General features: G+C 40.0%; 1 protein-coding gene across 2 annotated transcripts in view; it reads left to right on the top strand.

Annotated features, from left to right (window-relative positions):
• ROBO4 (roundabout guidance receptor 4) overlaps positions 1–15,410 on the top strand; it is a 1,497,877-nt gene that overhangs the window by 93,298 nt on the left and 1,389,169 nt on the right. The window lies entirely within an intron of this gene.

Raw genomic sequence — 15,410 nt, 5'->3', positions numbered from 1 at the left:
ACACATCTGAAGATACCTGCAATCTGGTACAACACCTGCAGTATATACAAATCTGCAAATACTAATAGTCTGTTACAACACCTGCAGTATAATCACATTTCAAACAAGCACAATTTGGTACCACACCAGCAGTACTTATATATCTGCACAGACCCTAAGTCTGGTACAACACCTGTAGTACTTGCACACCTGCATTCACTCACAGTCTGGTACAACACCTGCAGTACTTTCACATCTGCACACACCCAGAGTCTGGCACAAGACCTGCAATACTGCCACTTCTACAGACACATACAGTCTGGTACACCACCTGCAGTACTGCCACATCTGAACACAACTACAGCCTGGTACAAAACCTGCAGTACTGCCTCATCTGCAAACACCCAGGGTCGGGTACAACACCTTCAATACTTACACATGCACACACGCCAATGGCCTGGTATAAAATCTGCAGTACATATACATCCGTGCAGCCCTGCAGTCTGGTACAAGACTTGCAGTATTTCCACATCTCCGCAGTCTGATATATCTCCTAACGTACTGCCACATCTGCACACACCCAGAGTCTGGAACAACATTTACAGTATGCCATACCTGCAAACACTCAGAGTAAGGTACAACACCTGCAGTACTGTCACATCTGGATACACCCACATTCTAGTAAAACACATGCAGTACTGCCACATCTGCACACACCCACAATGTAGCACAAAACATGCAGTATTGCCACATCTGCACACACCAACAGTCTGGTGCAGCTCCTGCAGTACTTACAAATTGCACACTCTAGTAAAACACCTGAAGTACTGACACATCGGCACACACCCACAGTCTAGCACAAAACATGCAGTGCTGCCACATCTGCACACACCAACAGTCTGGTGCAGCTCCTGCAGTACTTACAAATTGCACACTCTGGTAAAACACCTGAAGTACTGAAACATCTGCACACACCCAGAGTTTGGTACAACACATGCAGTACTGCCAGATCTGCTTGCACTCACAATCTGGTACAAAAAGTGCAATACTTCCACATCTATACCCACCCACAGTCTGGAACAAATCATACAGTACTTCCACATCTTCACACACCCACAGTCTGATACATTACCTGCAGTACCTACACATTTAAAGACACCCACAGTCTGGTATAACACCTGCAGTACTGCCACATTTGCACACATCCACAATCTGGTATAGCACAAGCAAAACTTACACATCTGCACAAACCTTAAGTCTGGATGAAACACCTGTAGTACTTATACACCTGCACACCCCCACTGTATGGTAGAACATGTGCACTACTGACACATCTATACCCACCCACTCCCACACTCTGGTACAATACATACAGTACTGAACACACCCACAGTCTGGTACAATACCTGGAGTGCTTCCACATCTGTACCCTCCCACAGTCTCATACAAAACATACAGTACTGCCACATATGCATACATCCACAATCTGGTACCACACCAGCAAAGCTAATAAATCTGCACAAACCCTAAGTCGGTACAACACCTGTAGTACCTATACAATTGCACACACCCACAGTCTTGTACAACACTTGCAGTACTGCCACATTTACCTACAGATCAACACACACCCACAATCTGGAAAAAAAAAACATCAGTACTACCACATTTGAAGACACAAACATTCTGTCATTCTGTTACAAAACTGGCAGTACTTACACATCTGCACCAAGCCTCAGTCTGGAAGAACCCCTGTAGTACTTACACACCTGCACTTCCCCACAGTCTCATGCAACACCAGCAGTACTTACACATCTGCACACACCCAGAGTGATGTACAACTGCAGAACTTGCACATCTGCACACACCCATGGTGTGGTACAAAAACTGCAGTACACACGCCTCTGCACAGACAGAAAGTCTGGTGCATCTCCTGTAGTATTTAAAAATAAATATGCACACTCCCACATTTTGGTAACACCTGCAGTACTTGCACATCTGCAAACAGCCACAGTCTGGTACAGCACCTGCAGTACTTACAAATCTGCACATATCCACCGTGCGGTACAATACCTACAGTATAGACATATCTGCACACTCCCACAGTCAGGGTCAATACCTGATGTATTTGCAGTTCCCTACTACTCACAGTCTAGTAAAACACCTGCAGCACTGCCACATCTGCACTCACCCAGAATTTGGCTCAACACCTGCAGTAATGCCACATCTGCACACACAGTCTGGTACAATATCTGCACTACTTGCACATCTGCATACATCCACAGTGTGGTACAACACAAGCAGTACCTATATATCTGCACAAACCATTAGTCTGGTACAACACCTATAGTACTAATACACCTGCACTCAGCCACAGTCTGGCACAACAGCTATAGTACTGCTGCATCTGTGCACACCCACAGTCTTGTACACCATGTGCAGTACTACCACATCTGTACCCACCAACAGTTTGGTAGAACATATGCACTACGTGCACATCTGCACACATCCACTATGTGGTACAACACTGGCAGTACTTATTTATAGCTGCACTCACCTACAGTCTGATACAGTACCTGTAGTAGTTACACATCTGCATACACCCACATTCTTTTACAACACCTGCAATACTTACACATCTGCACACACACAAAGTCTGACAACACATCTGCAGTACTTACACATCTGCACAAACCCAGAATGTGGTATATCAGCTGATCTACTTAGACATTTGCACACACTCACAGTGTGATACAACAGCTGCAATACACACACATCTACACAGAAAGACAATGTGGTGAAAATCCTACAGTATTTAAATGTCACACTCCCAAAGTTTGGTACAGCACATGCAATAATTACAAAGCTGCACTCTCCTACATTGTGGTATGATACCTGTAGTACTTACACATCTGCACACAGCAACAGTCATTTACATCACCAACATAACTTATACATCTGCTCAAACCCACAGTCTGGTACAATACCTGCAGTACTTATACATCTTCACACACCCACAGTGTGGTGCATCAACTGCAGTACTTGCACATCTGCAGACACCCACAGTGTGGGACAACAACTGCAGTACATAAACATTTGCACACTAAGACAGTCTGATGCAACTCCTATAGTATTTAAAAATAAATATGCACACTGCACAGTTTGGTACAACACCTGCAGTACTTACACATCTTTAAATGCCCACAGATTGTTCAAAACCTGCAGTACTTATACATCTGCAAACACCCACTGTCTGCCACAACACCTACAGTACTTGCACATCTGCACATATGCACAATCTGTTACAGAACCAGCAGTACTACTACATTTGACAACACCCACAATCTGGTACAAACCACCAGTTGTTATACACCTGCACAAACCCACAGTCTGGTTCAACACCTGTAGTAGGTACACACCTGCACTCATCCACAGTTTGGTGTGCCTCCTGCACTACTTACACATCTGCAAACACCCACTGTCTGCTGCAAAACCTGCAGTACTTGCACCTCTGCAGATATCCACAATCTGGTACAGCACCAGCAGTACTACCACATTTGACCACACCCACAATCTGGTACAACACTACCAGTACTTATACACCTGCAGAAACCCACAGTCTGGTTCAACACTTGTAGTACTTACACACCTGCACTCACCCATAGTTTGGTGTGACTCCTGCAGTAATTATACATCTGCACACACCCACACTCTAACAAAACAACTGCAGTACTTACATATTTGCACACACCCACAGTGAGGTACAACAACTGCAGTACTTACACATCTGCCAAATCCCAAGTGTGGTACAACTGCAGTACATACACCTCTGCACAGACAGAAATTATGATGCAATTCCTTCAGTATTTAACAATAAATATTCACACTGCCACAGTTTGGCACAACACCTGCAGTACTTACACATCTGCACATACCGATAGTGTGGTACATCAGCTGCAGCAGTTACAGATCTGCATGCACCCACAGCATGGTACAGCAGCTACAGTCCATGGGTTGGGTCAATGTGCTTCAGAGGAATAGTAGTGGTTAAACAGTAAAGTGGTGGGGGGGGGGAATTGGAGAGGAAGTTGTGTAGGTTGTGTAGGTTTTTGGAACTAATACTGACAATAACATCAATGCCTCCAATGAAAGTGCTGATCCATCCTTAACCACCAACCAAAATGAATTTAACAAAACATTGTTCAAATATCGTAAACTTCAACTAGAAATTAGTTATTTACAAGAATGTGTAACTAATGGTTTGGTACCTAAGGGTTTGCACCAATGGAGGTATCCTGTGGGCTTAATTAACAAATCCAACTTGCACCAATGGAGGTATCCTGTGGGCTTAATTAACAAATCCAACTTTCACCATGAACTTATCTGTCTTTTTGACAGACAAGGGTTCGGGTTTCTCGAAACCCTGATTAAACAATACAGTTTGCAGGCTGACATTTTAAAAAGTGAATTGGAAATTTTGGAGCATAAAATAACTTCTGATGTGGACTTTATAAGATATAGATTTGACTATGCTCATAGTTTTTCTTCCATTGACTTTGCCATAACAAGGGCTACTGAAATCAAGAAAAGGAAGATTTTGAGGGATACTAATGAATATGTAAAAGGCATTGCCTATCCCCCGCCTCCAGAGCCAATAAATCCAATAGCAAACCATGAGATTGCTGAGGTGCAACACCCCCTAGTTGAAGACGATAATGATGAGATGGATGACAACACAGTGCAAACTGCTAAGGTGTAGTGAGAGGCTTAGGAATGGTGGAGGTTCACAAAATACAGCATCGGGAAATATTAAAAACTACAATCCTCAGGGCTTTCAGGGAGCTCAGAAATAGCAACCAAACTATCAATAGAATACCAGAGGACAAGGCCAGCAGCAACGGAAGAAACAGAATTGATGCAGTGGATAGTACAAACCCCCACAACTAAACCGTACATCCTAGTAAGTACAGAGGGGGACCTTAAAGTCTATAACTTTACTGACCTACATGTGGACATTAAATTAGTCGACCTACTGTCTAGGGGTCTATCCTTTGTGCCTGATAAGAAAGCCGATTTGACTAAAACCATTGTAGGCTAAAAAACATTTATTCGTAAATTAAACCTGTCAGTTCTTATGGGTAATACTACTACACTAACAAGTGAATTAAACGTTTCTAGCTTATTTAACCCCCCCCCCCCTGCATGCCACAATAGCTCTATTTGAGAGGATTTGTGAGATGGATTTTCGATCTGCTTTATGTGGGGTTAACTCGCCTAGGGGACATGCTAACAACATGTCTTCTGAAGATCATGATTTCTTGCAATTTTTAAAGGCATATAAAGTTAGGCTCATGAAGCCAGATAAAGGAGGTGGGCTCATCTTTATGAATGAAAGTGAATATATATATATAAAACTGCTTACTTATGTAGACAGTGATAGTTATTGTCATGTAAGTCATAATGAAGTTAACATTGCTTATAAAAAAGTGAATGGCACTCTCAATGATTTGTTCTTAGAAGGAAGTATTAGCATGGACACTTTTACAATATTTAACTATGATGATAGCATGGACACATTACAATATTTAACTATGATAGCATGGACACTTTTACAATATTTAACTATGATAGCATCAAGGATACCGGTTCTATTTGGATCACCTAAAATACATAAAAACTTGAATAATCCACCGTTTAGAACAATTGTGGATGGGACTGGATCGATAACATATTCAAGTGCCAAATTTGTGGATAGCAGGTTGAAGCCCATTATTAAGAGCGAACAACAGATATGCCCTGATTCATGGGGGTTCTGTGATGGTATTAATAAACTGGAATATAATGAGAACTATGATTTCTCACAGTGGATATTAAAGATCTGTAAACCATAATACCGCAAGACATAGGATTAGATTGGGTTAGAGTGCTCCTAACACATAAAGGCATAGAGAGCAGGGAAATAAATGTCATAGAAACATTATTGGACCTCATCTTATCCAATAACGCTATGCTCTTTAATGGTGAAATTTACAAACAAAAAACAGGTGTAGCCATGGGGGCACCATGTGGGGGTAGCTTCACTAATTGTGTCATGGCATACTGGGATAAGGAGCTGCTATTCAAGAATTATCTATTCCAACAGCACACCGTTTGGTACACTAGACACCAAGATGATATGTTTTTTATTTGGAATGGGGATGCTAGTACAATTGAAACCTTCATAGAAGATATTACAAAGCTTACAGAATTTTTAGAGTCCACCTTTCAGTTTGCAACAGAGTCCATCAACTTTTTAGATGTGCAGTTGTCTAAAACAGGTCCAATAATAGATATAGGACTGTCATATATAGGAAGCCTACATATTCAAATGCATTCCTGCATTTTTCTAGCAGCCACCCCCTCTATCAGAAAAAAAGCAGTAATGAAGGGGCAGTTAGTAAGAGCTGCTAGGATGGTTTCTTCTGAGGCAGATTTTTAGCAGAATGTAATTTATTGAAGGGCATGTTTTTAAAAAGAGGGTACCCTGAATACTTATTCAATCAAATCTGGGGCATTTTAACCCTATTTTACACAGAGGATACATGGTACCTCAAAATTTTATTGACAATGATGTTACTACACACAACATGATACCTGATTCAGGGCCCATGTTTTTGACAACATATTCACTGAATGCAAAAATGATTTCTAACATTTTATATAAGAATTGGGCCCTAATTTCAGAAGATACCCATATTTGTAAAAAAACTGGATGACCCTCTGCATATAACATACCGACGAGGGCAGAATTTAAAGAATATCCTAGAATTTCAAAGTGAAATAACTAATAGATGTTCTGGCATGTATAAATGTGGTAGATGCCACCAATGCCAACACATTAAAGTTGGGAATAAATTTAATATTAGAGATATAGAATACTTAGTGAGAGGGAAGTATAATTGTGAATCTAAAGAGATTGTCTATGTTGCACTATGTCAGCAGTGCCAATCTTTCTAGTAAAAATGGAATGATCATTGAAACAGAGAATCTATGAGCATATATATAAAATAAGTAAAAAAAAACAACAAATGCTTTAGCTAGGCACACCTTAGAAAATCCCACTCACAAGTTTTTGTTTACTATTCTCCATCAGGAAAAACATAATGCTCGGGGGAGGGGGGTCCTTGGGAGCTGAAACTAGAAGAGAATGAACTTTTGTGGCAGATTCGTACATATGCTCATATTCCCCCGGTCGTAACGAATATGCCTCAATTAAACATATTTTGAAGCTGAAAGCATTAGATAGGTGAAAGTTATATGTTTAGTGAATATTGATTTGTATTTTTTATAAGCTTTAGATTATTTTAAATGCAATATAGTTTGTTAATGTCTTAATATTTTAATGTTTTTGAAATCTAGGTATGATGTGTTCCAGGTTTAAAAAAGAAAAGGTTTTTAAGCAAGGTTTTATGTGTATGACAGGTTTTATGTGTATGACAACTTCAATGTTTGTTTTATGAGTCCCTTCTTAGTTGGACTCATCCAGATTAAAACATTTACATACTTGATTGTTTAATTAAATCAGTGATTAATTAATGAATGTATAAAAACTATAGCATTCTGGGAGACAGATGTCTGAAGAAATCTAAGCATTATTTTAGACAAAAGCGCTAACATTAAAGTCTTGAGAAGATTACAGCTACTTCTTTTTTTGTGTTTACAAGTGTTTTAGTTTTTTTCGTATTTTCTGAGTTTCGTATGGCGAATGGAGCTGTTAGTGACCTCACAGTCCTTATTTTCTCAAGAAGATAACACCATAACAGGAGGTATTACCAATGAGGCGAATGCCATAGGTAATTTGACTGCTTTGGTGCAGCAACTCCTGAACAGAGTTGACACTTTGTCTAGGAAGATTGAAACAAAAGAAAGTAATTCTGTTAGAACAATGGCTGAAAAAGCATCCACTAGCTTAAATGTGAGTGGGCAGGTACTGACTTATCCAAAGTCCAAAAACAGAGGAAGCTCAACACAGCCAAGTGAAGTTTAAAACTTTAATACTGCAGCAAGTAAGTGCTTTCACGTTTCAAGAACGCTTCATCAGACTTATACAACTGCCATAAATTCAAACCATTTAAATACTAACTCAAAACATAATCAACCAATCAGAAGTATAGACTAATTAATACAAAATTTATGCTAAGAATCACATAACTATAAACCTGTTGTATATGAATATGTCATAGAGATGCATTCAAAAATATGTATATATATATATATATATATATATATATATATATATATAAAAAAAACACAGAATCGCAATCAAAAATACATACTATATCTGTTACATTTCATCTTGTGTTCAATATATTATGTAGAACATAACATGAGTCTCAATCAAGAATATAAATTAAATTAGTTAATACGAAAATTAACATATGCTGAAAAACACAAACTACAAACCTCTTGCATATGAATATTTCATAAAAACATTCAGAAATACATATATATAAAAACATTTAAAAACATACTATGTTCATATTCTGTCACATTATATCCTGTGTTCACTATATTAAGTTGAAGCTCAATGTGTGTATGGACGTGCTGCCAAGAATGGCTTTAATGTTATACGTTCATTCAGACCATGTCCTTTGTGTCCTTGTAATCTTAGGATCCATTTATTTTCTCTTTCTTCTGTATAGTTTCTGATATTTCCTAACCTATTTGATTTTCTTATTAGTTCTAACACCGTGAACTTAAACTTGTGTGATGTACCTTGTTGTAAGACATGACTAGCTAAAGCGTTGGATTCATTTTCTTTATGTATTGCATATATGTGCTCCCTGACACGTTCTCTTAAACTTCTATTAGTCATGCCCACATAGAAGCATGAACAGGTCTGGCATATAGCAATGTATATGATGTCTCTCGATTTGCAATCAGCATAGAAATTCATATTATAGATTTTACCAGTATCAGGATGTTCAAAATTATTTCTACTCTTTGTGAATCAAATTGTTTTCCCTTATCATAATCTTCCTTATGCCGGCAAATTTGTGCAATTTCTTTTTCTTAAGGTTATTTTCCAAAATAGAGATTTCTTTAGATAATTTGCCAAGACAACCCTGAAAACTAGCCTCATGTTCAAACCGTTTCAGGTTGTTACATGTTTTTTCTACTTCAATAATATTACTCTGTATTGTTCTCTCATAGAAAGAGGCCAAAATGTTAACTCTAATCATGGCAGCCTCCTGTTGTGCTTGTTGCCAATCTTTCAACAGAGTTTCATCCGGTGTGCCCACTAGTGGTTGGATTTTACATCTCAATCCTCTAGGGGATATATTCTGTATTTGGTAAGCTTTAAACAATTTACTGTGCCAAATGTTTGTTCTAAGCATCTTAATTTGTTTACCTAATTGAAAGAATAAGTTTTCGCAACCGTCAACTGGATCCATGATTACCAAATCCACCTTTTCTGTATGTTCAGTTCCTATGCCAAAAATGTTTGTCATCCTTGTCGGAGCATAAACCAGATAACAATTTACTGAGATCCATGACAATAAGTTGCAATGAACCGGAGGAAGAAGATATAAAAAATAAAAAATAAAATGAACCCTGAAAAGATTCTTTTATTCTTAAGGGTTGAATTGGCAAATCACGAATAAGTCCAAAACAGAAAATCACAATCAGAGTCACAAAGAAGTTGAAGCCAGAATAAATGGCAAATGTAACCCTATATATAGGGAATAATTAACCCTAGCACCAAGGCAAAATGCTATACAGACCAAAAGTCAAAGGCCTGTAATGTCTAAAATGCAATGTTCTGAGTAATGCACAACCTACAGTTGTTCAGAGGTGGCTAAATCCATATGGAGTATACCAATATGTAATGAATTTAAGCCAGACACACTTATGCACCTTATTTAAATCAGATAACAATATTAAGAAATCAATAATTGTTCAATACAGTCCTCAGATGAAATTGTTATCAAAGGTATAAATGTACAGATGATTATTGTCAGCACTGTATACCCAGCAATTATTCTAAAAGAAGACCTGAGTGCAACACTGGGCAAACAAAACAAAGGCCTCAAGATATGTGACCAATATTGACTCAAATGTAAAACAAAACATGAATCAGTAGGAACAGGTTGGCATGATATCCTAAATACCAAAGAAAATAGGTGGATCATTAAACTTGGGGGGCTTTTCCCTCCTGGATTAAATGATAAATTATAATTTGTAATTAACCATCACTTGCATTACGTTTATGTACTTATTTCTTATCAGGTTGCATTGCTTAGGTTTTTGCATTTCAGCTCATTTTAGGATACTGTGGCTGGTATTCAACACCAGAATTCTTATAACCTGACTTTTGTTTCGGGTTTATTTTTGGGCATTTACCCTTTATTGTATGTTTTTTATTAAGTTTGTTTATTATCATTGATATACCAGTATACTGTGACTCATAGGATTTTTCATTATAATCTGGAGATATGCATGCAACTTAGGCAAACTTTTTGTTTACTGAACTATGTATTTTTCAATTACTTTTGCCTTGATTGTATTTTTCAATTACTTTTGCCTTGTTTGCATTTTTGACTTATCAGGAAGTGATGTCATATAGATGCCTTAGAGAACATTATATAAGATGATGACTAAGTGCTTTTTGCTGACTATACTACTGATGAAAGCCTTGCTGCTGAAACCGGTCTAGTTTCAGTTTTATTAAACTACTTTTGAACCTTCCTTGGTGCTGGCCTTTTTTCTGATTTTGGGTCTAACAAGTGCTCTTGCCGTGCACCAGCCTAACTTGCTAGCTCCTATACACTACATTTGTTTTATGAGTCCCTTCTTGGTTGGACTCATCCAGCTTAAAACATTTACATACTTGATTGTTTAAATCAGTGGTTAATTACTGAATGCATAAAAACTATAGCATTCTGGTAGAGGGATGTCTAAAGAAGTCTAAGCATTATTTTAGACGAAAACGCTAACATTAAAGTCTTGAGAAAATTACAGCTACTTTGTTTTTTGTGTTTTTTTTTTGTATTTTCTGAGTACATACACATCTGCCAAATTCCCAGTGGGGTGCAACTGCAGTACATACACATCTGCACAGAATGAAATTATGATGCAACTCCTTTATTATTTAAAAACAAATATGCACACTCCCATTGTTTGGCACAACACCTGCAGCATTTACACATCTGCACATACCCACAATGTGGTACATTAGCTGCAGCAGTTACAGATCTTCATACACCCACAGTGTCGTACAACAGCTGCAGTACATAGACATCTGCACAGAAACACAGTGTGGTGTACATCCTATAGTATATAAAAATAAATGTCACACTGCCACATTTTGGTACAACACCTGCAGTACTTACACAGTTGCACTCTCCTAAATTGTGGTTTCGTACCTGCAGTACTTGCACATCTGCACACACCCACAATTATTTACAACACCAGCAGAATTTATACATCTGCTCAAACCCACAGTTTGGTACAACACCTGCAGTCCTTACACATCTTTACACACCCACGGTCTTTTACAATATCTGCAGTATTTACACATCTGAACAAACCCACAGTGAGGAGTATCAAACTGCAGTACTTGCACATCTGTAGACACGCACACTGTGGTACAACTGCAGTACATAAACATTTGCATACAAAGACAGTCTGATGCAACTCCTGTAGTATTTAAAAATAAATATGCACACTGACACAGTCTGGTACACCTGTGGTACTTACACACCTGCACTCACCCACAATTTGGTGCAACACCTGCAGTAATTATACATCTGCACACACCCAGAGTCTGACAAAACATTTGCAGTACTTACAAATCTGAACACACCCACAGTGAGGTACAACAACTGCAGTACTTAAACATCTGCCAAATCCCAAGTATGGTGCAACAACTGTAGTCCATATTTCTCTGTACAGACAGAAATTACGATGCAACTCCTTTTGTATTTAAAAATAAATACGCCCACTCCTTCAGTTTGGCGCAACACCCGCAGTACTTGCACATCTGCACACACCCACAGTGTGGTAAATCAGCTGCAGTAGTTACAGATCTGCACACACCCACAGTGTGGTATAATAGCTGCAGTACACACACATCTGCAGAGAAAGAGAGAGGGATGCAACTCCTATAGTGTCTACAAATAAATATCACACTTTCACAGTTTAGTGCAACACCTGCAGTACTTGCACATCTGCACATTCCTACAGTGTGGTACAACACCAGCAGAACTTATAAATTTGCACAAACCCTAAGTCTGCTACAACACCAGTAGTACTTACACACCTGCATGCACACAGTCTGGTACAACATAAGTAGGTTCATAGGTTCATAGGTTTATACTAGGCTATCTGCCCTAAGGCATTTATAAGCCTAGCCCAAATTTTTGTGGCTTACGCCACCCCTTATATGAAAAAATACTGTGCCCATTAGTTTGTTGTGCCTCTGTCCAGCAGTGACACAGAGATGATTCCAGGGGTAAACCTACGATCTCCCATCCACAGGTCAAGATTTCTCTTGAACAGAGCCAGCGAGGTGCTCTGCCTCACATGGACCGGGATTTTATTCCACAGCATAGGGAGTCTCTGAGTGATAAATCTATCCCTCCAGCACGTCCTATTTATATCCGTGCTAAGGTTTAAGTTGCTTGCTCTAGTGGTTTTGGTGGATTTGGATTTTTTGAGGTGGAGCATGTCCATTAATTCTGGGTTGGACATGGCCTTGTATGTCAGGCACATGTCACCTCTGAGCAGACGGTATGTGACTGAACAGAGCTGGAGTTTCTTCAATCTGGCAGCATATGACAGATTTTGGAGTCCCTTTATCCTTTTGGTGAGGAACTTTTGGGATCTCTCCAATTGCTGCAGATGTCGGATGAGATACATCCCAAATGGGGCATTGTACTCGATCATTGGTCTGATAAGTGAAGAGTACAGGGGAACAATGACCTCACTAGATCTGGATGTGACTCCCTTCATGATCAGGTGGGCAATGTAGAAGGTCTTTCTAACCACTTTAGCAACGTGAGTGTCAAAAGAAAGGCCACTGTCAACCTGGGTCCCCAGGTCCCTGATAACCTCTTCTGTGCTTAGTGGATTGCCACCTATATGGTAGCTTGGGGTTACCTTGTTTTTCCCGAAGGGTATGACTATACATTTTTGGCGTTTAACTTCAGGCCATGGCTCTGGCACCAGCTATCTGTTTCCGTGAGTCCCTTCTGAAGGATATCCGTGTCCGATGCACTTTCCACTATGGCGCCCAGTTTGCAGTTGCCTGCAAACTTTGTCAGCCAAAGTCTTCCCATGTTGGCCTGTACTTCTGAGAAGTAGATGCCGAACAATAGGGCCCAAGGACCGAGCCCTGTGGGACACCACTTGTGACCGGCTTGGAGTCTGACATAGCGCCAGCAACTCTAACCCTGTGGGTTCTGTCCTTAAGCCAGTTTGCAACCCATCTTGTGACATATGGGTTTACATTTAAGCTGGTAAGTTTTTCTACAATACCCGAGTGGGGTATTGTGTCAAAAGCCTTTGCAAGGTCAAGGTAGGCTGTATGGACTGCCTTTCCCTCATCAATGGCCTTGGTGACTGTTTCAAAGAAGTCGACCAAGTTCAAAAGGCATGATCTTCCCTTGACGAAGCCAAACTGGGTTGGGTCCAATGTCTGCAAGTCCCCTATATCTTTGTTTATGAGCTCCATTATGATCCTCTCCATAGCTTTGCAGACTAAACTTGTTAAGCTTATGGGGCAGTAATTACCAGGGTCTGTAGAGGCACCGCCTTTGTGGAGTGGGACCACAGTTGCCGTACGCCACTCCTTGGGCACGTATCCTGTGGTAAGGCTGAGATTAAACAGCTGCCTTATGTGCGGGTTTAATTCCTCATTTAGCTCGTGTAGCACACAGCCGGGGACACCATCCGGTCCCATTGATGCTGTGTTTTTAGGTTTAGAGAGAGCAGCTTTCACCTGCACATTTGAGATGTCTGGGAGGCTACACTCCACTGGGATAGTTATCTCTCCTTTAGGGGGGAAAGGCGGGTGAAGTTTGCACTGAACCTGTCTGCCAGTATGTTGGCAATATCTGTGGGTTTAGTGATTTTTGTATCATTTTGGACTAATTCTGAGCATATCTGGGAGTTTCCACCCAGGTTCCTAACATAGCTGAAAAAGGCCTTATGATTGTCCTTTGAATCCATGGCAATTTTTCTCTCAAAATTGGCCTTAGTTGATTTTATGAGTGCTCGTATTTTTTTACTAATAATGATCAGGGGTGACTTCCCTTTTATGGATTTTGTTCTATCATGTAATAGCTTTCTCCTCTTATTGTAAAGTTTGTTAATGGCTGGGGTCCACCAGACTGGACGTTTGCCCTTTGTGGAAAGAGTCTTGGTTTTATTTGGGATTGCCTGATCCATGCAGTCCTGGAGGTGTTCATAGAAGGCATTTGTAAGGGCTTCCAGCTTGGGTTGTGGTTTCCACTGGCTCAGGGGCCTTGAAGGATACCACACCAGTCTTGAGTAGTGTGAAGTTTGCTTTAGAGAAGTTCTTCACTGTGGTCTTTTTTGTTTGGGGTGGGGGTGGGATGTGGATTTCCAGTGAGATTAGTTTATGATCAGATCTCACCAATGAGGGATATACTTCCGGTGTGGAGCATTTTGTCCCCATGTTTGTGATAATGAGATCTAGTATATTTTCTCCTCTCATGGGAACAGTGACTAGCTGTTCCATGGCATTTGAATTTATGAACTCCAGGAACTGTTGGGCTAGAAAGTTAGGACTTGAGTAATGTTCCCAGTCTATATTCGGGTAGTTGAAGTAGTACTACCAAATCTGCACCCATGCACAGTCTGGTACAACACATGCTGTACTCCTACTTTTACACACTCCAAAAGTCTAATACAACACTAGCAGTGCTTACACATCTGCATGCACACACACACAGTCTGGTATAACACCTGCAGTACTTGCACATCTGCACACATCCACAGTCTGGTACAGCACCAACAGTACTACCACATTTGCCCACACCCACAATCTGGTACAAAACCAGCAGTACTTATGCACCTGCACAATCTCTCAATCTGTACAACACTTGTACTACTTACACACCTGCACTCACCCACAAGTTGGTGCAGCACCTTCAGTAATTATACATCTGCACACACCCAGAGTCTGACAAAACAACTGCAGTATTTACACACACACACACACACACACACACACACACTGAGGTACAGTAACTGCAGTATGTACACATCTGCCAAATCCCCATTGTGTACAACAGCAGCAGTAATTAGACCTCTGCACAGACAGAAATTATGATGCAATTCCTTTAGTATTTAAAAATAAATATGCACACTTCCACAGTTTGGCACAACACCTGCAGTACTTACACATCTGCACACACCCACAGTGTGGA

The sequence above is a fragment of the Protopterus annectens genome, chromosome 8.part0 (genome assembly GCF_019279795.1).
Source record: "Protopterus annectens isolate FY-2018-M chromosome 8.part0, PAN1.0, whole genome shotgun sequence".
NCBI lineage: Eukaryota > Metazoa > Chordata > Ceratodontiformes > Protopteridae > Protopterus > Protopterus annectens.
The sequence above is the reverse complement of the archived record's forward strand: the minus strand, read 5'-3'. Positions and strand labels throughout refer to the sequence as shown.